Source organism: Chiloscyllium punctatum, chromosome 50, assembly GCF_047496795.1.
Source record: "Chiloscyllium punctatum isolate Juve2018m chromosome 50, sChiPun1.3, whole genome shotgun sequence".
Taxonomy (NCBI): domain Eukaryota; kingdom Metazoa; phylum Chordata; class Chondrichthyes; order Orectolobiformes; family Hemiscylliidae; genus Chiloscyllium; species Chiloscyllium punctatum.
The window spans coordinates 26,965,837-26,991,431 of NC_092788.1; positions in this window are offsets into that span (position 1 = coordinate 26,965,837).

Below are 25,595 nucleotides of genomic sequence, written 5' to 3' on the forward strand. Positions count from 1 at the left end.
ACTGCATCCTGCGACACGCCCGAGTCCTCTGCTTTATAAAAAACATTGATTTATTCCTACTCACTGTTTCCTGTTAGCTCTCCCATTGTAAAACCATGCCCTTCTGTTAGCCCCAGTCCCATACAATTCAAATTTGCATAGTAGGCTTGGGGCTTGATCAAAACTCTTTCTGAATATCCAATCGTATTGCATTGATTGCTTCTCCATAGTTTTAGTGAAAGTCAATTTCTCAAATATGATTCCCATTTGATAAATCTCTGTTGTTTTTTTCTCCGCCCACTGCTTTCAGTTAAAGTACTTTCTCCACAACGTCTATTTCGTAATTGTATTCTATTCCCTTTTTCTCTCTCACCAGATTCAACTTTCCTCGTATTACGAGGAAGATTGTTTTATGTTTTGTTTTCTTCTGTAGGGACATTACTGAAATATTTGCTGCATAGTTCTGCCATTTCCCACTTCTCCATTCTCCATTCTCTCGATATAGACTGTATCGAACCTGCACGTATTTTCCCCTTAATTTTGCCATTGATGTACTTTATGAAGCTATTACAAATTCACACTTATTACCGTTGTGCATATAGAGTGCTCTGAAACCCCTCAATTTCTGTCTTAAGCTTTTCAATGATTGACCTTGCACAACCATGTACTCTAGAAGCATAGATTCTGCACCGTCAGAAATACAGCACGGTCTACATTGGTCCCACGAGCTGGGAATGTGTTGACACTTCAAGAGGTCGTCCAAGTACTTTGTAACAGCTCTGAGATTACCCGTGACAACTCCCTCTCCGGTTGTACATACCAGACCCCAAAACCTTCTCGGTAAAAACCAATCCTCAAGTCCTCTCTAAATCTCAAACACTTCACTTTAAGAATATGTTCCCCCTTGTTCTGCCTCTGACTAAAATGAACAGCTGCTGTCTATCCACCCTGTCTATGTCCCTCATAATCGTTTCCTTCTGAATCACATCCCCTTCAGCCTTCTCTGCTCCAAACTAAACAACCTGATCTTATCCAGCCTCTCTCCATAGCTGATATGCTCCATCACAGGGAAAATCCTGGTGAATCTCCTCGGCACACCCTCCAGTGCAATCACACCCTTCCTGTAATGTGGTCCCAGAAATACACACAGTATTCTATCTTGGCCTAACCAAAGTTCCACATAGCACTTATGCATCGAAGAATAAAGGCTATGCTTACACTATCTTTGTTTTTTGAACTTGTGGATTAACCTGTCCATCACATTCAGGTTCCTTCTGAGCTCCCTAGTGTGCTACCATTCACTGAGTACTCACCTGTCTGCTTCCTTCTTCCAAAGTGCATCACCTCGTATTTATCAGGGTTGCATTCCATCTGCGACTGATCTGTCCATCTGTATCTTCCTGCAACATAAGACCTTCGTCCTCACTGCTAACCACCCGGTCAATCATTGTATCAAACACAAACTTAGTTATCACACTCTCCCCACCTCTCGTCTATTTTCGCAGATCACCATTTATGAATATCACAAATAATAAGGTTATAGATCACACAACGCCAGGTTATAGCCCAACAGGTTTAATCAGAGGCACTAGCTTTCGAAGCGCTGCTTCTTTATCAGGTAGTTGTGAGGTTTGAAAGCTCGTGCCTCGGAATACACATGGTGTTGTGTGATTTTTAACTTTGTCCACCCCAGTCCAATACTGACATCTCTGAATCACAAATAATAAAGGACACAACATTGATCCCGATGGTGCCCCATTAGACACCGGCCTCCAGTCACACCAACAGGCTTCTACCACCATCCTCTGATTCCTACCACTAAAGTTGATTTAGATGCAACTTGGCAATTCACTCATGACCCCTACCTATTCCCTGTTTATTCTGTTCCACTTGACACACTTGTTGAATACCTGGGGGTTCTCCCTAAACTTGCCTTCCAGCAGATTTCCATGCACCTGTATTAGTCAGTCCTCTCCGAGTGAAGAATTTCCTCCTTATTGCAGTCTTAAATGGCCTGTCCCTTAGCCTGCCAATTTTTTTGCCTTAAATGTAGAGTAGGCATCCAGAGAAACATTCTGTTTATTTCCACCTTTCCTATGTTTTCTAAACTTCCAAAGTTTCACTGCGATCACCTCTCATTCTTTGAAACCTTAGAGTACACAGGCCGAGTTACTGCATCAATCAACCTCACTATCTGAGGAATGTATCAGGAGAATGTCCATTGCTCTACCTCTATGGTCAGTATATTCCTTCTCAGATTAAGTCACCAAAACTGTATACAATACACTAGGTACAGTCTCACCAACCCTGTACACAATACTCCAGGTACAGTCTCACCAACCCTGTACACAATACTCCAGGTACAGTCTCACCAAACCTGTACACAATAGTCCAGGTACAGTCTCAACAACCCTGAACACAATACGCCAGGTACAGTTTCACCAAGCCTGTACACAATACTCAGGTACAGTCTCACCAACCCTGTACACAATACTCCAGGTACAGTCTCACCAACCCTGTACACAATAGTCCAGGTACAGTCTCACCAACCCTGTACACAATACTCCAGGTACAGTTTCACCAACCCTGCACACGATACTCCAGGTACAGTCTCACCAACCCTGTACACAATACTCCAGGTAAGGTCTCACCAACGCTATACACAATACTCCAGGTACAGTCTCACCAGCTCTGTACACAATAATCCAGGTACAGTCTCACCAACCATGTACACAATAGTCCAGGTACAGTCTCACCAACCCTGTACACAATACTCCAAGTACAGTCTCACCAACCCTGTACACAATACTCCAGGTACAGTCTCACCAACCCTGTACACAATCGTCCAGGTATAGTCTCACCAACCCTGTACACAATACTCCAAGTACAGTCTCACCAACCCTGTACACAATACACCAGGTACAGTCTCAACAACCATGTACACAATAGTCCAGGTACAGTCTCACCAACATACTTTGAAACTACATCAACATTTCATTGCATCGATATTCTGACGCCTTTAATTGAAGGTGAACCCAACTTTAACTTTCTACTTACATAATTCCGAAGTTATTGTGTATGATTTCCTTTCAAAATGCACTCTGATTCTCTCCAATGTTGCTGTTAATTTCTAAATATCCAATAACACATCCTGTCTCACAGATTCCAAAAGTGTCTCTACAGTTGTCAAGTAAATTGGTCTGCATTTCTTTACACTATCACTTTTTCTCTGGATGCCTGGATCCCTTCCATTCATCTACCCACCATGCTTGGATCACGTTTATTACCTTCCATTTATCTACAATGGCTTTCCAGCCTCTTTGGAATGTACAGGAAAATAAAACAGTCATCGCCAGTGCAATTAATACTTCTATTGCTGATTTATTTCCGACATTTTGAGTGAATCTGTTTCATCAGACTTAGCAATGCTCAATCCAGCTCCATGTTCAAGTACAACCTTGTTAGTGATATGAATTGACTTGATGCCTTTATCTCCCGAAGGCCGATCTGATCACTTGGTATTTCTGGGTGATTTTCTGGCTCTTCCTCCATGAAGACAGATGCAAAGTAATTGGTTATTTCTCGGTCATTTCCCTGTTTTCCACAGTAACAACTCATCTACCAATTACAAATTTCCACATTTGACCATGTTTTTATTTTGTTTCCTTTGAAAGACAGATCGTATATTTATGCAGTCCTTGAGTTCCTGTTTGTTAGCATGCATGTTTGCTTTTTGATTTCCTTATCAGTTTCATGTCCGTCCTTTACTGGATTCTAAATTTCTGACATTTCTCAGGTTTCCACAATGTCTGGATTTCCTCTGAAGTCACTTCTTATGATTAATATAATCTCTAATATGTTATATTAACCATCATTAAGTCACTTTCTCACTCTTGGGTGTTTGTACGTTAAAGAAATTGGCTTTTGTTTCAGACTTTGCAGTATTTGTATAAACTAGATAGATCCAAGAACGTTGTAAGAGGATAAAGACGAAATTGTGGGGGCCTGGCAGATATTTTCCCATCATCGCTGGCCATGGGTGAGGTCCCAAATGACTGAAGGACAGGAATTGTTGTGCCCTTATTCAAGAAGGGCGACAAAGAAAAACCTGGGAACTATAGACCAGTAAACCGGACATCTGTAGTGGGTAAGGTACTTGAGAAGATTCTGAGACGTAAGATAAACGCATATTTGGAAAGGCAGTGATTAGAAGCAGTCAGCATCGCTTTGTGCATGGGAGATCATGGCTGACAAATTTATTAGCGTTTTTTGATGAAGTGACCAGCAACGTTGACGAAGGCAGGGTTGTAGACGTAGTCCAATTGATTTCAGTAAGGCCTTCAATAAGGGTTCACATGGTACGCTGCTCTGGAAAGGTAGATTGCATGGAATGGAATGGGAACATGGCAAATTAGATACAAAATTGTCTTGATGTTAGGGAGCAGAGAGTAATAGTGGAAAGGATTCTTGTCGGACTGGAGGCCTGTCACTAGTGGTGTGCCTCAGTGGTCGGTGCTGGGACCATTACTGCTTGTTATATGTATAATTATTTAGTTTAGAATGTACAAGGGATGATTAGTAAGATTGCAGATGAACTAAATAATGTCGTCTCGTGGATATTGAGGAAGGTTATCAGAAATTGCAGCAGGACCTTGATCAGTTAGGATGTGCACCAAGAAATGGCAAATTGAGTTGAATATGTCTAAATGTGAGATCTTGCATTTTGCAAAGTCAATTCAAGGTCGGAGTTTCATCATGAATGGTTGGGCCTTTAGGGTGTAGTGGAACAGACGGACCTGTTATTCAGGTGCACGGTTCGCTGAAAGTTGTTTCAGAGATAGATAGAGCAGTGAAGAAAGATTTTGTCACACTGACCTTCATCAGTATGGGTATTGAATACCGAAGTTGGGAGTTCTGTTGCAGTTATAAAGGATGGTGGTGAGGCTATACCTGAAGCGTGATGTTTAGATTTGTTCACTTTGCTCTTAGAAGGATGTTATTAAACTGGAAAGAGTGCACAAGAAATTTGCACGGATGTTGCCAAGGACTCTATTGTCTGGATTTTAAGGAGAGGTTGGGCAAGCTAGAAATTTTTAAACTGAGGTTGTGTGAGACTGATGGCGATCTGACAGCGTGTATAAGATCATGGGAGGCATGAACAGAGTGAACGCACTCAGTCTTCTTTCCCTAAGGTTGAGCAATCCCGCACTAGAGGGCATCAGCAGAAGGTCAGAGGAGAAAGAATAAAAGGGAAGCTGAGGAGCAATTTTTTTACACACAGGGTAGTACGCATATGGAATGAGCTGCCAGTGGAAGTGGTTGAGGTGCGTACATTAACAACATTTAACAGGCATTTGGAGAAATATTTGTTTTAGGAAGGGATTAGAAGTATACCGGGCAATAGCAGGGAAATAGGATTAGGGTAAATGAACATTTTGTTTGGAATGGACCAATTTGGGCCGAATGGAATATTTTTGTGCTGTAGGACTCTATGCCTCAAACAACCATTACTTGTCTCTCACTGAATGTTATATTTTTTTTTTCCAATTCACTGGAACTAACTTAACCCTGTAGCCTCCAGACTTCCCCGATGTTTGAGTATAATGTTCAAAATTTCTATATTGCGTCACAATTCCTCAAAGCTGCTTCAGCGCACGGTTAGTAATTAGTTCTCCAGACCACACAACACCAAATCCGAAATAACCTGCCCTCTAGTTTGGTTCACAACCTCCTCTCCAACTACCTGATATACACTTATGGAATTTATTTTTCACAACATGAGTAGTCACTTAGGTAACGCAGTTTCGACGCAAATTGACATCATCCAGTATTACTGCCTCACCCACCATTATTTGTTACTCATTCACAGGATGAGGGCGTCGCATTTATAACCAGCATTAATTGCCCATGCCAGAGGGCAGTTAACAGTCAACAGCGTTGCCTTGGGTCTGGAGTCACATGCAGGCAAGACCAGGTAAGGACAGCAGTTTCCTTCCCTAAAGGACATCAGTGAACCAGATGAGTTTTTCCAACCATCGACAATGGATTCATGGTCTTCATAAACCATTCATTCCAGATACTTATTGAATTCACATTCCGTCATCTGCCATGGCAGGGTTCGAACTCGGGTACTCAGAACATTACCTGGATCTCTGGGCAAAGATACCAGCAATAATATCACTATGTCATTGCTTCACCTTACATATACTTGCATATCCAATTTCCAGTTTGTATGACAGTTTTGGTCTCGATATATAACACACCAATGTTTGCTTCTCCTTGCTATTTGTAAGATCCAGATAAACTGATTCTGTGTGATCTGAGGGACAGCGTCTGAAAAGTTATTAGTGATAGACTTGGACAAGACGTTTGGGGAGGCCCTCCTGAACGCTTAGATGATCTAAAGAATTGGTCAGCAATACAGGACAAGCATCAATATCCTCACTGCTCTGCCGGGATAAGAGTCATCGTATTCACTCTGCTCCCTCACACTCACTGTATATCTGGTTTAACACATATCCCCGAACCAGGCTCACACTCTATCTCCAAATAAGGTTCAAGCACAACCACTCTCACTATTGCATTCAGCACATTCCCTCCCCACTTTTTTCTGTCACTGGCCCAGTAGCCCCGCACACTGATAACACTGCATGGATACAACACTGTGGTCAGACTCCCTCTGAAAACCTCACCCTTACCCCCTCCAGCACTAACGGCAGGGACACCTATTCCTACCCTCATTGCTTCCCTCCTCTTCTCCCATTCCAGGAGAAAGAGCTTGGAATTGGACAGAAAGGGCCAAGCCGGTGGTGGAGTGCCCGGTATCCGTTCCCTCAGCCCCATACCCTGACATGTGTGGAGCATCCTAGAAAGAGCTAGAGAGGACCAGGAGGCCTTGTGTGGAGATTCTGAAACGCCAACGTCCCACCAACTGAGTAAGGTGCAATATTCAGTAAAGAACAAGTCTCAATTTAAACCCACTTTCAGTTTCAAACTCATCCCTCTCACTCGCAAAAGAACAGATATCCCATTGCACAGAGATGCAGGCATTGAAATGCACAGAAGTATTGGTAAACACCACAATATACTAACATGCACAATGCATACAAGGAGATAGGCATACACACACAGAGAAGCACACAGAGACATATACAGTCACACACAAATAGACAGAAACAAAGATAGAAACACACAGGCTGATACACAGACAGACAGATGTATCACAAACACACACACACACATACATACACACAAAGACACAGAGACTAGTGTCATTAAGACACAAATAAATAAGTTTTTGATTTATGAGAAGATCAAGGATTCTAGGGAGAAGGTAGGGGAGTGAATTTGAGGAACTTTTGAGAAATGATTGAATGGCATGTCAGACTTGATGGGCCAAATGGCCCAATTCTGTTCCTTTCTTTAATGCTTGTGTGGTGTTATGCTATAAGGTACTCTCTTCCTGAGACAGCAGCAGATGCTGGGTTTGATACATATTTGACTGGAAAGAGTCAGTGGTAATGTGGGACAGACTTGGAGGGCGGAATGGTTTATGTCTATTCCTAGTTATTGTATCCTTATATCCGAAAAGGAGCAGTGAGTTGATGTGAGGTTAACACAATTTTAAAACAATGGGTCCCATAATGAAATAAGGATGTGTGCTACCTGTGATGTCTTCATCCTTAGGGAGCAATGAAGACTTGGTTATTGAAGATATTCAAGGCTGAGCTCGACTGATCTTTGCTGGACAAAAGAGTCAATGTTTATTGGGAGCAGACAGGAGTCGGATGGTCAGACACAATCGGATCAGCCATGAGGATTCTGAATGGTGCAGCCGAATTGCCAACTGCCGCCCCTATCCAATGTGTTGTTCCTTCAATCCAGCCCTCGATGCTGTTATGGAGATATACTGTTGCCTCTACCCTAAGTGCTGTTTCCTCAAACCACCACCCGAGTCTGTTACAGGGTAGGGGACCACCCCATTCAGCCACATAGGATCTTTACAATGATTTGGGAGGAGACCATTCTGGCCCTCGAAGGAGTTACACAGGAACACAGAAAGAAGCAATTCAGCTCATTGAGTACATTACGCAGCCCAGGAGGAGGCCATTCAACCCGCCTGACCTGCTGCAGAGGAACTGGGTTGCTGTCACAGTAGAGATAAATGCATATTTTTACAAAACTGGAACTAGTTCTGCCTCAGAGATCACTGTAGGGTCATCAATGATCAATATTCTATGTCAAATATCTGGATGAAGGGACTAAATGGATCAAAGCTGAATTACCTTGTACACCAAGATGACCATTCAACATATCTTCAAATGGAGGTACTGAATCTGCATTGTGATATAGACAGGGAAGGTTCGTGAGCAAACCTTTAGCATAAATAATATAACGTGAGTTGTCTATTGTGGTAGGAAGGATAGAACAGTAGGAAACAATTTAAAGGGAGAGAGATCGTAGAACTCTGTGATGCAGACGTTTCTTATGTTCCTGGTACATGAATCATATGAAGCCTGTCTGCAGATGTAGCAAGTGATATGGAAGGTAAGTGGAATGATGCTGTTTGTGGCAACGGATATTAGGTTTAATCAGGAATGTTTTACTGCATTTGTGCAGGGCATTGCTGAGACTACATCAGATACACTGGGTGCAGTTTTGATCCTCTACACTAAAAAAACCGGATATAATTACTTTCGAAGGTGTTCAAAGATGCTTCCCTTTATTCATTCCTGAAATGAAGGCCTTTTGTTATCGGGGATTATCTGCTAAGGACTTAGACGGGAAATCTTATTGAAGCACGATTTTCAGAAAAGTGTTTCAGCTGGATACATATTTTCTCTTCTTAAGGAGACTAAAGTTAGAGAATTTTTAATGAATGTGATTTGTTGATATAAACGCAAATATTATGAAGATATCAACCCATTTATAAAAATTACGCAGACACATATAAAGATGTCATCAAATTATAAGGTGGCCACTTTTATTTGCTAATGAAAGGCACTGTGCACAACAACAATGATGCACCTGCATACAGCATACAGTCTATAATAATCTATTCCAGAGAATGTTCATGTAGATCGCACATGGTCCAGTTTGGTGTTCAGTTGACATTACATTATTTTTCCACACAGAGAGGGAGAAAAATATTGCCTGCCTCAGAAGCAGCAGCCAATTAGTCTCTCTCTCTTTCTCTCTCTCTCTCTTACTTTGTTCTGCCTGAAAACAAGGTGTAAGAGCAGAAAATCCCTGAGTCATCTTTACCATTTGTGGAGGATTCCTGATGAGGATTCATAGGAATCTCTCCACTGCCCGAAGCAAAGGGAGTTCAGCCAAATTCAACTGTTCAAGGAAGAAATGCGCATTCCCACACATTTGTGTGGGCAGAACAACGTCAAAGGCAGAGAAACATTTGGGACACTCGACCATTTTAACATTCGTTCAGAGTTCAACCTTCTGTGTGTCACGTTTTTCTAGAAAATTACTCAGTCTGATACCTATTTCATTGGCCACAGCACTCAACTGGTTGCATTAAAAATTTGCTTTGACCAGTACAGGCGTGGGAAAAGACATCAGTGACCCTGAAAATTGGTCACAATACGATCAAGAGATTCTCAAAGGGCTGTTAAAGTTTGTGATGACTGGATATTTCCATTTATTCAAAATTGTGCACAGTAAACATTTGACAGATAAATGAGTGCAGGAAAATGGTACACAGAGAAGTGCTGCTGAGACCATCATCAGATCATAGTGCGTGGTGAAGCAGTGACACAGTTTCTGATGACCCACTCTTGCTCCACAGTCCCATGTTACTATGTTGCATTCAGTCCCTCACAGCTCCTGCACAGGAGCAGATGGAGGTCACTTGCTCCAAATACCTGGTCCACATTAACACAGGATCTCATTCACTCCCTAGAGACTGTCACACACGGTTTGGTGAGTGTTGTAAAATGTTACTTGGAAATCCAGTCTGGCTTCGAAAGATGCCTCTGGTCTCCTCACAAAGTGCCTCCTCTCTGCATCTTGTACTTCATTTGTTGGTCATGGTCTAGACCAAGATCCATTATGAATAAAGCCCCATACCTCACCCAGAGTTTAATCAAAAGTGCTTTGCTCTCTCTGATTGCAACATTCCATAACAGAACGTCGAGGAACATTACAACCATTAACTTTGTAATGACAGAAAATATGAGCATAAGGAACAAGATCAGGCAATTCGGACGGCCAAGCCATTGTATATGATCATGGCTCACCTACTGTTTGCATTAACTCTTCTTCTATACCCAATCCATCACACCCGCGAGTTCTCTGACAGGTCAAAAATATATCTACCTCCTCTTTAAATACTTTCAGTGATTAAGGTCCCTTAACTCACCAGCCCAGATAATTTCAGACATTGATTTCCCTCTATGAGAGGAAAAAAACTCCCCACACAGACACCGTCACCTATTGATATGAAGAAGAAATGAACACGGGGGCTCACGAAAGAGTGAATGGCCTTGATATCAAGGCAGTATTTGACAGAGGGTGCCATCGGGACCATCTACTGATTTAAGTTTAATGGGAATCAGATGTTCCCTCCCTACTGTTTGGGCTCTTTCAGAGCACAAAGGAAGGTGTTTGTGGGCGGTGGCTGACAATCTTCTCAGTCCCAGGACATCTGTTCAGGAGATCCTCAAGTTCACTTCCTCAGCAGAAACATCTTCAGCTCCTTCATCAACGTCCACACCCCTGGCGACCACATCCCTGGCACCACTCTCCCCCCATCCATCATAAGATCAGAAGCGGGGTGATCACTGAAAATCACTCAATGTTCAGAACATTTTTTCCCTCCCCTGCTCCTGAACCAGTCTCTGTGCCCATGTGCTGCAAGACCTGGACAGCAGTCAGGTTTGTGCTGTTAAAGTGTCGGTAACATTCATGTAACAGCACGAAGGAGAAAGTGAGGACAGCAGATGCTGGAGATCAGAGCATAAAAATGTGTTGCTAGAAAAGCGCAGCAGGTCAGGCAGCATCAAAGGAGAAGGAGAATCGACGTTTTGGGCATAAGCCCTTCTTCAGGAAATGTAACAGCACGGCCAGACACTGCACATTTCCACAGTCAAAAGAGGAGCTTATTCAGCACCTCAAGCTGGTTACAGGGATATATGGTAGCCATTCAGCCCATTGAAACGACTGAAGAAGAAGAGAGACAACCATTCAATCGTGCTGCCTGGTCCCCAGAAAGAGGAAGGGTCTAGTCAGTACATTGAGCTGTTGAACAGGAACAGGCAGAGCCCAATCAGACCCTTGATACTGTTCTCTGGAAGCAGGAGGAGGCCATTCAGTCCCTTAAGACATTTATTCAGGAACATGTGGGTTACATTGATGCTCCAACCTGAAAAACGAATGGAGCGGAGATTGCACACATAGACGGTTCACGATGTTCCTCGTGGCTCCATTGCCTGTGGACCACATGACACTTTAACATGTTTCGCCAGCAGTGAGGAAGGAAGCCAAATGTTTTGTACCAAGTGTCAAAGAGGCATCTTCTATCTCTGAAGACAGAGCCATGCTCTCCATGGAGGTCAGAAGCTGATGGGAATTGTTAACTGTTTTAGCAATAAGGTATTGAGGCTCCTGTCGGGATTGTGGATTACATGACGTTCATAATGTGGGGAGAGGTTTGTCAAAGACTGACCCTCTCTCTCTCAATCGAAATGGGGAGTGGCGTGGGGTGAGACAGACGTTCCCAGAGGCTTTTAAACTATCAACAATCATGTAAACCTAGTAATAAACAAGCCATGTAATTTATCACCATATCACTGTCTGTTTGGAATATATTGAGTGACTGTCTATCCCCCTAAGGTTCAATGCAATCACCTCTTATTCCCTCAAAACTCTGCAGATTAATCCTCATGCACTCCCGATGGTACAATCATCCCAACAATGAGTCTGGTAAAACTCTTTTATACACTTTCTGCCAAGAAGATTATTCCTTATAAAAGAGAGAAACTCTCCCCACAATACTCCAAATACTGTCTCAGCAACACTCTCAGGGTTGATCGCAATAATTCTGTTGCCTTACTTCGCTGTCTCAGCTTGTTTCCTGTGCTGTAAAAAGCCATTCCTTCTCTCTACACTGTGATTGATGTGGAATTTAGAACTTCTGTCCGTCTGTACTTCAGCATCAATAAAGTCATCAGCAGAGGGGCCAATGGAGATGAATATCACTCTCAGAGAGAGACTCAATGAGAAAGAATTCACTCGAAACAGGGAATGATCACCTACCCGAAAGATTATGATTTGCAGGAACATGGAAATCAGGCAGAGGAAGGGAGCGATCTTTTCTTTTATTCTGCTCTCACGGGATGTGTGCAGCCCTGGTCAGACCAATATGATATGCTGATCCTGAACTGAGTCCCTAGTTCAGCGTTCCACAGGACAATACAGAGTAAAACACACCACAGTGGGTTTGCAGTCACACAGAGACCTGACCTGGGAAGGATGACCCATTGATTTCTCTACAGAGCATGAGGCAAACAGATAGGCTTTGTTAAAACAAGTTGTGATGAATTAATTTGCATTCCATCAACTTCCTTCCGGAGACACCAAAAGATTATTATTCTGTACCACTTGATTATGAGTCAATGACTTGACCACCATGCACTGTCTGTCCATCTGACAGATTCTGTGGAGAGGACAAATTAAGTGCAAATATTTTGTGATGTAAGCAAAATCCGAAGAGTCTTGAAACGTTTATATCTGGATTTACCAAAGACACAAATGATGAATTATTCAGCAGTTGCACTGAGGCTGAGAAGGAGACTGAGATATCCTGATAGTGGCCTTGGTCAGGATTGGTGAGTGGGGAGAATATGTAGGAATGCAAACCTGAATGGGGGAAAAAGATCTTTGAGTTTAAGAACAGTCTGGTTTCTCCTCGCATATTGTTGAGTAAGTTGTGAAAATTAATTTGAGAGTTATAATTTGTAAGGAATAAAACTTTTGACTGTATCTGAAAATGATGACTTGCAAATTCTAAAATTTTAACGTGAACAGCAATGTAGTTCAACTCAGCTTAATGGTCAGATGGAATGACTTACCAGGAGCACCAACTGTTGCGAGGATAGGATAATAACCACCTTGAATAATCCAAAGGATATCTTCGACCCGTGATGCTAATGATATCCAAGCATGAGAAAGGTAGTAAAGACCCAACGATAAACTCCTGTCTGTTATTGTAATATTCCAGTCTAATGTTCTCAGATTCTGATCCATTATTGGAACATTCCAGTCTAATGTTGTCAGATTCTGATCTCTCCTCCCCCTGTCTCTCGAGAGGCTGATCCCTGTTAGTCCAGTCATTGATACTCCCACCCATACTGGGATAACATATTGAACCGAGTCTTTAATTAATAGAAGAGGCAAACCCTCCAGTGACACATTTACGATCCACGGAGACTGACATCAAAAAGTCACTGAATAAATAGCTCCAGCCAACGCCTGTCAATTCAATATTGTTTAATTAAAAATTCAAAACAATGATTCAAACTTTCCCATTCTGGATGGGATGTGTGAGTGTGACTGATGGAACAAATCTTGAGGCTGATAGATCAATTGAGTTCAACCATTCAATCTGACTTGTATGCAGGAGAAATGTCATAAGTTTCTCAGTACGTAAACATGCTTCTCTGTTTATAAATGGAAACATACATCCTGGAACGACTGACCAAGCATTACAAATTCAATAAAACATTGAGACAATTTTTATAGTTCATGATCTGAGGGGAATGTTTGTCTGAGAAACATGAGACAAATTGCATGGCTATGTTAACAGGGAATTGAACGTGACAAATGTAATTCAGATTGTTATTCCAGTTTCGGAGAGAGGCAGATGAGGCCTGTGCTATTGATGTTATCGATGTTAGTGAACTGTGATGAAATGTCATTTACTGGACTTCAATTCCAGTGTGATTACGGTATTGTGGAAGAGACGGAAAACAGAGAGAATTGGGAGACATGGCAGTTCAGACTGGAGGGAGGGACAACAATATTCTCCAGTCATCAGTATTGGAATGTTACCCTTTATAACTCATATGAAGTTCAGATTCAAGAATACATTTAAAGTGAGGAATGAGGAGAAAAACCTGTTTATTGAATACAAAATACAGGGAAAAAATGATTTTCTGTTCATATTAAACTATGGAAAGTACACAGAGATAAGATACACTCATGATATTGAGCTACATAAATTGACAGGTGCATTTAAAAACCACGGAAGTGGTGTGAAATCTTCCTCAATCGTTATCTGGCCCACAGCTGAGATGCTGATTTACCCTCTATCAGTGATCCACCTCACTGAGATTCTCTGGCGCAGTACCTCAGTATTGAGCAGAATTCTCAGTCCCTGCTGCTGTTCAGCCATTCTGTTTAAATTTAACCACCTTCTCACTGTAAAAATAAAATCACTTGGCCTTTCGGACTCTGTTTAACTGTCAGCAACTCAGCTCTGTGACATTATTGAAGATAAATGCTCTGGGACCACAGCCAGTATCCTCACAGTGCTCAAACGGTATGGCACTAGATAAGGGCCTTGCAGTCGGTGAGAAGTTCTAAATAAAACTTCCATTTTCTGTCTGTTCCTGTCTATCTCCCCTCATGCTGTCTTCTAATCTATCCAACTCACCCTCGTTTTGACATCTCTGCAATCTCTCCCTGTTTCAAAATTGTGCAGTTGCACATCTTGATATTCGACTGGGACAACACAACTGTTATAGGACAAGCCAAACTCAGAACAGCCAGGGAATTCCTTGAGGCATGGCACTCATCCACAGATTCTATCAACAAACACATCGACCTGGACCCAATATACCGACCACTGAAATAGTCAGCTGGAACTGACAACCGGAAGCGGCAGAGACAAACCACTATAAATGCCAGAGGAAAGATTACAGAAGTGCTTCACAGGAGACTCCCAAGCACTGAGGATGTCACCTAGACATGGGACGAAACGTCTGCAACACAAATTCCCTGCTCGGCAAACAGAACCACAACAACGAGCACCCGAGCTACAAATCTTTTCACAAACGTTGTGCTTTGTGGACATTTTGGAGAAATGGATAGAGCAGGGACAGGACTGATCGTTGGAGGGTTCGGGGTTTATATGCTTCATTAATAACAAGGAAGGTACAAAAGGGGCGTGGGGTGGCATTGTTAATCAAAGACAATATTACGGTGGCAGAAAGGATTTTTAATCAGGACTCGTCCACTGAGTTAGTATGGGAAGAGTTTAGAAACAAAAACTAAGAGGTCACCCTGTTGACAGTTCTATATTGCCCGCTGAAAAGTTCCAGAGGTGTAGAGTAAGGATTATAAAGATGACACAGTATAGCAGCGAAAATAACAGAGTAGTTGTTATGGAGGACTTTACCTTTCCAAATATTGACTGGAAATGCTTCAGTTCAATTAACTTATATGGGTCAGTTTTTGTCCAATGTGTGCAGAATGGTTTCCTGACAGAGTATGTACATAGGTCAACAAGGTACAAGGCCAAAGTAGATTTGGTACTGATAATGAACCAGACCAGGTGTTAGATTTGGAGGTAGGTGAACACTTTGCTGATAGTGACCACAATTCAGTTATGTTTACTTTAGCGATGGAAAGGGACAGGTGAATACCGCAGGACAAGAGTTATAGCTGGGGGAAAGGCAATTATGATGCGATTAGGAAAGGTTTTAGAATACATAGGATGGGGAAGGAAACAGCAGAGGATGGGTATAATTTAAATGTGGAGCTTTTTCAAACAACGGCTACTGTGTGTCCTTGATAAGTTTATTCCTGTCAGGAAAGAAGGAAGTGGTCGAGCGAAGCTGCTGTGGTTTACTGAAGAAGTTGAACCTCTTGTCAAGAGAAAGAAGGAGGTTTATGTAAAGATGAAACTTGAAGGCTCATTTCGGATGCTTGAGAATTGCAAGTTATCCTGGAAGGACTTACAGAAAGAGATAAGCATAGCCAAGAGAGAGCATGAGAAGTCTTTGGCAAGTCGGATCCAGGAAAACCCTCAAGCTTTGTATCAGTATGTCAGGAATAAAAGAATGACCAAATTAAGATTAGGGCCAATCAAGGACAGTAGTGTGAAGTTGTGTGTGTAGTCCAAGGAGATAGGACAGGCACTAAATAAATATTTGAATCAGTATTCACAATGGAAAGAAAATGCTGTTGAGGCCTATATGTAGTAAAGGCTATTAGACTAGATGGGATTGAGCTTCGTAAGGTGGAGATGTTAGAGAGTGTGCAAGTAGATAATTCCCGTTGGCCATTTGGGGTTAATCCTAGGATTCTCTGAGAAGTTAGGAAGAAGGTTACACAACCATTGGTTCAAATCTTTACATCGCTATTGTCTACAGGAATAGTGCCAGAAGACTGGACGGTAGCAAATGTTGTTCGTTTTTTCAAGAAATGGAGAAGAAACAACCCTGGTAACTATATACCAGGCTTACTTTGTTTCTGGGTAAAGTGTTGGAAAAGATTATAAGAGATAGGATTTATTATCATCTAGAACGGCATCATTTCATTAGGGATAGTCAAGATTTTGAAAAGGGTATATCATGCTTCACAAATCTTATTGAGTTCATTGAAAAGGTGACCAGAAGGTGGATGAGGGTAAAGTGGGGTATAAGGATTTCAGTGAAACATTTGATAAGTCCCCCATGTTAGGCTATTGCATAAAATATGGCGAGTGTGGTGTTAGAAAAGCAGAACAGACGAGGCAGCGTCCAAGGAGTAGGAGAGTCGATGTTTTATTTGTTAGCCATTCATCAGGAATCAGTGTTGTGGTCTCCAGCAGCTGCAGTCTTCACTTTCTCCTAGCTCCTCGGATGCTGCCTGACCTGCTGTGCTTTTCCAGCAACACACTTTCGACTCTGATCTCAAACATCTGTAGTCCTTACTTTCTCACAGAAAATACGGAGACGTGGAATTGAGGGTGATTTAGCGGTTTGGACCAGAAATTGGATAGCTGAAAGTTGATGGGGAATGTTCATCCTGGAGTTCAGTCGTTAGTGGTATACTGTAAAAGTGTTTTGGGGCAACTGTTGCTTGTCTTTTTGAAAATGACCTTAATAAGGGAATGGAAGGATGAGTTATTAATCTACGGTTGACAGTAAAGTCGGTGGAGCTATGGGCAGTGCTGAAGAATTTTACAGGTACTGAGCTGTAATGTTCTATGTTTATGGACCTACAATGGGCTAAATAGCTTCCTTCTGTGATGTAACAATTCTGAGGTACTCTGACCCACAATAAAAGCTTTAGGTGCCTGGAGAGACAAGCTGCTCCAGTAAAGGACACACACTGCACAGTCATACATCATCTCTTCCTGCTTTCTAATATACACCGGCCTCAAAATATCAGTCCAAACAAAATAGATTGATTCAAATTCACGCAGTCAGCAGGAGGTTCACCTGAGGGGATTACCGTCAGAGGATTCAATGAATAATAGGATTTCAGAATAACACAAAAAAAACAATATCACAGCAGCATAATAATTGGCAGCAGAGTAAAAACTTAAAGTTGCAAATAGTTCCAAGTTCAACATTGTGTTCAGTTTTGGTCACCTTGCTATAGGAAGGATGGTATTAAACTGGAACTTTACAAGGATGTTGCCAGGACTCAAGGGTCTGAGTCAGAGGGAGACGTTGGATAAACTGGGACATTTCTCTTTAGAGCGCAGGAGACTGATGGGTGGCATGAAGTGCTTTGAGTGTCTAGTCATGGCCCACATCAGTTCCAGTCTCCCAGACTGCTTTGATACCCTCCAATTTTCCTACCAGTGGAATGGGTCCATAGCAGCTGCCATATCCCTGGAACATGTGGACAACAAGGACACCCACGTCCGATTCCTGCTCATTGACTATAGGTTCACCTTGAACACAATTATTCCCTTCAGAATAATCACAAAACTCCCTGGCCTTAGTCTCGGCTCCGCCCTCTGAAGTTGGATCCTCAGCTTTCTGACCTACAGTACACAATCAGTGAAAATAGGTAAGTGTGTCTCTTCCATGATAACATTCAACACTGAAATCCCAAAGGATGTGTCCTCAGCCCCCCTACTATACTCTCTGCACACCCACGACTGTATTGCCAAATTTTGAACGAATGCCAGCCACATGTTCACTGATGACACCATCATAATAGGACAGGTATGTAATGATGGCAAGTCAAAATACAGAACGGAAATACAGGACTTGGTGATGTGCTGCACTGAGACCAACCTCTCTTTCAACGTTGGCAGAACTAACCAACTGATCAATGACTTCAGAAAGAAAGGAAGAGAACATGCCCCCATCTGCATCAATGGAACTGAAGTTGAAAGGGTGCAAAGCATTAAGTTGCTTGGAGTGACGATAACCGACCTCCCATGTAGATGTGACAGCCGAGATGGCACAACAACGCCTCTTCTTTCTCTGGCAGCTACGGACATTTGACATGTCCACAAGGACCCTCACCAATGTCTACAAATGCACCACTGAGAGCAAACTATCTGTGTGCATAATGACCTGGTGTGGCCATAGCCCTGTCCAGGACAGTAAGAGAAATGACAGAACGTTGTGTGCATAGCCCATGCCATCACGGAAACCATGATGTCCTATCCATTGTCTCCATTTACACAGCTCACTGCCACGGAAAGGCTGGCAACATTATCAAAGACCCATCGCACCCTGGATCTCTTACAATCTCTTCCATCATGCAGACACTACAGAAGATTGAACACACAAATTAGCGGCTCATGAACAACATCTTCCCAGCCATTTTTAAACTAATGAATGGACTCTCTAACTTCAAATTATGCTGATCTTGCTCACATTGATGTTGCCTATTGCATGCCTTTTCTGGTGTATCCTGTATGCCTCAGTCTAAGTTTTTCCTTTACCCTATGTTCTGCATGTCCTTGCTTATTGTAGGAGCGAGATTCCCCAGCTAGGGTCAAAGACTCTGGAGGCAGACAGGACACAGGTACGGAATGGACTTTAATTCAAGCAAAACCTGGTTAATGCTGGGAGAATACCAAAGGATCTTCCTCGAATCTGGCTTTGACATGAGACGACAATCCTTTCCTTAATATTTAGCTCAGATCAGACGGCAAATCAATGACCTACTTTGATTTTACAGTAAAAATACAGTATTTTTATACGTTCTGAGTTGCAATGATCATACACAACTTTGTCAGTGTACCCTCCACTCCCCGTCTGCAGAACCAATCTTGTAAAACAACTGATCAATGATGGACACTCCCAGGGACAGCTCGAGGTTCTTATTTGTTTGGGATGTTTAACGTTTTTTTTGTTATCTCTAGTCCTTAGGATCTTTTTTCATGAATTCCAAAGTTAGTGGCTGCACTTTTTTGGAGTCATACCCCTCACTGTTTATTCTGAAGGATTGTATGAATTCTATTCTCCAATGGGCAGGCTATCTCTTATCAAATTCCGTTACCACATTTTACATTAAAAAGCTGATTCTGATACAAAATTCGTAGTATCACTATTATTTCTACTGTTAACCTTTTTCTTAGCGAATTAGACAAGACATGCCGGGCATCTCTTTAAGGTTTATAATTAGGTTTAAATCTGTGTCCATGATTATTTACCAAATATTTAACTAAGACTTATTACTATTGTAAACAATTTCAAATGCACAGTTAGCTCTTGAAAGATAAATTGAGTTGCTGTTTGTGTGGACGAAAAGAATCCTTACTGAGATCAGAATAAGTTACATTTTGTAGTGATTCTTCAACGATTTTGTGCTACAATTTCATTATTTCATCTGTGTTCTGTTATAAATCATCATTTTCTTTTAAAAAAAAGAACCTTCTTTATCACTATGTTGGCATGTTTCAGAATTTTGCGAATCAGATTATCCTTTCTTTTGCCTTGGAATTATTTCCTTTTCAAAGGCCCTTTTTTCACTAATGCTGAAGCAACCTATTTTAATTTCTGGCTATTTTGTGGCTTTTCAAAAACAGACAGCTGAAGTAGACTTTTAAATTTCGGCCACTCCATGTCTCTAAAAAAAGGCAGCTCCAACTCTCACTATGATCTGCCAGAACTGTGTATAAACAAAGAGTTTCACTCTACTTAGATACATGCGACAATGAATCCTATCAAATCAAATGAAACCAAATCTAATGATAGAGAGAGAGAAATTGTCACAAGGTCAACACACCCAGATGAAACCTCTGCAACCTGCCACATCCGGCCACAAATTCTGATAGACGATTAAACAACTAACTGATGGAGAGGGCTCCACAATTATCCCCATTCTATCAATGGATCAGCTCTGCACATCTGTGTAAAAAACAAGGAAATAGTATCTGTACCATCCTAGCCAGGGGCGTTGAGTCGATGATTCAACTCACCATCATCATGATGCCCACAGAATCACAGATGCCAGTCTTCAACCAATTTGATTCACTGCATGTGACATGAAGAAACAGCTGAACACAATAGATACGACAAAGGCAATGGGTCCTGACCCCATTCCTGCAATAGGACTGAAGGCTTGTGCTGCACAACAAGCCGTGTCCCTGGGGAAAGCCGTTTTACTCCAGCTCCAACTCTGATATCTCCCTGGTAATGTGGAAAATTACTCAGCTATTCCCCCAGTTCCCAAACTGGGAATAATTACAATATGACCAATTACAACCCCTCAGTCTCATCACGATAGTCAAATTGGGAGTTCTTTTTGATAGAGCTGTCAAGCAGCGCAGAAATAACCTGCTCAGTGCGGTTTCTGATAGGTCCCAATGTGGAGATGGTGCAGTTGTGGAAATGTCACTGGATTACTAATCCAGACCAGACTAATGCTCTGCTCTGGTAGAAATTTAAAAAAAAACATATAAATATCTAAAATCTTCTGTCAGTAATGGTGACCCGAAAGCCATTGTCGATTGTAAGCATCTATTTCTTTCCCCAATGTACTTTCAGGAAGTGAATCTCCCGTGCTTTCCTGATCTGGCCTAAAAGTGACTCCAGACACACAGACATGTGATAAACTCTTCAATGGCCTCTGAAAAGGCCAAGCAAGACACTCTATTGTATCAAACTGCTTCGAGTACTTCAATGGTAAAACCGGACCCAATGCCTAGCACTAGACTCGGTATTGGAAAAGGCAACGGGGGACAGAGTCCTGTCGACCCTGAAGAGATTTCCTTCCGAACATGTAAGAGCTACTGACAACATTTACAGAGCTTTCCCACAGACTGCACAGAAACATCAGGAAAGGACTAGGCCATTCAGGCTTCCCCATTCTAGCTAATGGAGAAAATGTCCTCAGTGCAGTTTTCCTCACACAATGTTTGTATTCCTTAATATGCTTAAACATCGTGAAATATGTAATAATAATTGCTGTCGTCACTGTTGTCCATCAATTTTGCTACTCCAATCAATATACAGGCCGTTGTGTGATGACACATGCCTATTAATGATGGTTTGGTTGCAATGCCGTTCATGAATTGTGTGCTTTTTTGAAATAAACAAGCTGCTATCAACGTTACGTGATTCCATCCCAACATTGGCTAAACAGCAAAACCATGCTCGTGATGTGCAAAATGCCCACTCAGTGTGTTCAGCTAAAACAGGGATGCAATCCACTCTGCAAGCCTTGAAACTGAGCCTCACATTGGGAATTGTAGTCTACGTTTCGAAGAAACATCATTTCAAACTGGGGGAGAATTTCGGGGAGAACTGGAATTCCACGGCAGCATCACGTCGTCAGTCAGTCACGAAAACATCTGGTGAAGAGCATCGTGAAAGGTACACGGCTGTCGTCAGTGGCTGTAGTGTTAAAGTGTTACATATAAAGTACTATTTCCTTGGAATACATGTTTTAAAGATTAACTTAGACTGTGCTAGTGAGTATGTTAGACCACCTTTCATTTTTGGTTTTTACTGATATTTCAGGGGTCGCCCCTTAGCCCCATAGCCCCCGTTATGTATGTTGCACCATTATCAAACTACTTCAAGATTTGGAACGATAAAACCGAGAGAAAACTCGTTGTCCGAAAAGGGAACGGGAAACACAGTCCTGTTGACACTGCAGAGATCTCCTTCTTAACATCTGAGAGCTTGTGACAGCTGTACTCCAGCTGTCTGCTCATTTCTTTAGTGTCCAGAACTCCTTATTTATATTTAATGTCCTGGTTTCTACAGCCTTATGTGGGAGAGAACTCCCCAGGTTCGCCAGTCTCTGAGTACACACATTTATTTTCATATCAATGCAGATTGACCTGCCTGTATCTAATACTGTGGCCCCTTGTATTAGACATCACAGTCAGGGGAATTACTATACCTGCTTCCAATCTGTCACGCCCTGTCAGTTTTATATAATTCTCTGAGATCTCCACTCATTTTCCTAAAGCCCATTGAATGCAGGCCCCGTCGCCCCAAACTCTGCTCCCACACCAAGCCTGTCATCCCAGAGATCTGTCAGGTCATCCTTCGCTGCTCTTCCTCAATGTCAGGTTCGTCTTTTATTAAGTAAGGAAACCAAACTGCACACAATGTTCAAGATGGAGTCTCACCATGGGCCTGTACAGCTGCAGTAAGACACCCTTACTCCTGGACTCAAATCCCCCTGAAATGAAGATCAACACATCACTTATCTTCCTAACTGCTTTCGGTTCCTGCAATAATGCTTTCAGTGAATGGTGTGGAGGGAATCCAAACCCTTTTCAATGTTACAGCTCCCCACTTGGTGTCTCTATTTATCACTGGTCAGCGTGGCGAAGCCATTCCCAGTATTGACTTTTTGCTTCAGAACGCACTGCCTTGCATAGACCTCGGAGGTCTGCACAGAACGAAACAAAAATACAGCATAAGTTTCTTTATAAATCAATATTTTTTCAACCAATCCTTTTTCAAATTGTAGGTTGCCGTCCTGTTTTCCCACCAAAGAGCACGACGTCACATCTGCCCTCATTGATCTCCATTTGCTATGTATTTGCCTATTCACTCCACTTGTATCAATCACCTTGGAGCTTTTTTACATCCTGTTCAACGACTCACAATCCGACATCGACATTTAGTGCCATCAGCAGAACTGTGAATGTTGCATTTCATTCCCACAACCAAAGGTTTGGTGTTTATTGGGAATAGCTGGGACCCAAGCTCCGATTCCTGCTATACCCCAAACTTTCCACTCGAAAACACATTGTTTTATTCCTACTTGCTGTGTCATGTCAGCTCTCCCATTCTAAATTATGTCCACATATTAACCCCAGTCCCATAAGATTCGAATTTGTATGGTAGGCTTGGAGCTTTATCACCTATTTTCTTAAAAATCCACTCATATTGTATTGATTGCTTCCCCATAATTTGTACCCCTCAAGTCCAATCACAATCTTCCTGTAATGTGGATCCCAGAACTACGCAAATTATTCCATCTTGGATTAACTAACGTTCTGCATAGCTCTTATAATCTATGCCTCAATAAAAAAAGACCATGTTTACATTCGTTCTGCTTTATTAAATTGTGTGTTATCCTGTCCATACCCATTCATGGATGTGTGGAGAAGCACCCGCTGAGCTTCCTAGTGTGCTGCCATTCATTTAGTACTACCCTTAGTCATCGCCTTTATTACGCTTACGATCCGTCTGTCATTGGTCGGCCCATCTGACCGTTCCATTTACAACTTCCTGTAAATTTAGACCTTCTTCCTCATTTCCAACCAAATGGCTAATCGTCTTTAAGGTTACAAAATCACACCATGTTATAGTACAACAGTTTTATTCAGAGACACTAGCTTTCGATGCGTTGCTTCTTCATCAGGTGATGATGTGTTTCGAAAGCTGTTGCCTCCAAATAAACCTGTTGGACTATAATCTATTGTTATCTGACTCTTAACTTTGTCCACCCCAGTCCAACATTGGCACATCAGAATTACAAGTCACAAGGAAACAACACCGATCCCTGTGGTGCACTTTTGGACATCAATCTCCAGTAACACAAACAGCCTTCTAACACCATGCTCTGTATGCTAACACTAAATTAATTTGGATGCAATTTGGCAAATCATGGATGAGTGCGAATTGTTCCCTTTTTAATAAGATTAGGTTTCCTCCAGTGTGGAAACAGGCCCTTCGGCCCAACCAGTCCACAAAGAGTAGCCCATCCAGATCCACTTCCCTCTGACGAATGCACCTGGCGCTCTGGGCAATTTAGCATGGCCAATTCACCTGACATGCATATCGTTGGACTGTGGGAGGAAACCGGAGCACCCGGAGGAAACCCACGCAGACACAGGGGGAACTGGCAAGCTCCACACAAACAGTCGTCCAAGGAGCGAATTCAACCTGGGACCCTGGTGCTGTGAGGCAGCAATGCTAACCTCTGAACCACTGTGCCGCTTGAGGTACCAGCGGAATATCTGGGCATTTTTCCTAATCTTACCCTGCCAGCAGTTTCCATGCCCCTGTTTGAATCAGTCCCCTCAAGTGCTTGATTTGCTTCTTCTTTCTATTTTAAATGTCCTGTCCCTTATCCAGCCATTAGTTGCCTTAAACGTAGATTAGACAGACAGAGAAACATCCTGTTTAATTCCAACTTGTCATATGTTCAGTGAGTTTTCTAAGTTTCACTGCGGTCACCTCTCAATCTCGCTGTTTGAGGGATTAATCTGGGGAATGTCCATTGCACTTCCTCTGCGGTCAGTATATTCTTTCTCAGATTGAGTCACCAACACTGTACACAATACTCCAAATACAGTCTCACCAACACGCTGTGAAACTGTTTCAACATATCTTTCAATCTATATTCTGATTCCCTTAAATGAACGCGAACATAACTTTAACTTTCCACTTACATATATTCCTCAAAATGCCTTTCACATTTTTATTATGAACTCACTGTATGAGTTCTTACCGAAAGCCTTCTGATAATCCAAATATGCCAATTCTACTGGGTCCCCATTATCTATGCTGTAAGAAACAATTGCAAATAATTCTGAAGTTTGTCAAGTATGTTTTCTCTGTCAGAAACACATGCTGATACTCTTAAATGTTGCTGTTAATTTCTAAATATCGAACATCACGTGGTCTGTAGTAGATTCCAACGGTTTTCTTATGGATGTCAAGTTAATTGGTCTGCGGTATCCACACTGTCTCCTCTTCCGTTACAGATGCTCGGATCCATTCCATTTACCTACAATTCCTGGAACATGTTTACTTCATCCATTTATCTACAATGGCTTCAGGCCTCTGCACAAAGTGCAGGAAAATAAAACACAGCCATCGACAGCACAGATAGTACTTCTCTGCTGATATATTGCTAATATTTTGATGTGAAGTACATCTGGTTTGTCAGACTTAGAAATGCGCAATCCAGCTACAGGTTCACGTATTACCTTGTTACTGACTTAAGTGTCAAAAGTTCCATATGATCATTTGCTAATTCTGGGTGATTTTCTGGCTCTTCCTCCATGAAGACAGAGGCAAAGTAACTGGTTGATATCTCGGCCATTTCCCTGTTCCCAACAATATATTCTCCGCTCCTGATTACACAATTTCCTATTTGACCTTGCTTTATTTTGTTTTCTTTGAAATACAGATTGTCGATTTATGCAGATTTTGTGCTCTAACATTGTG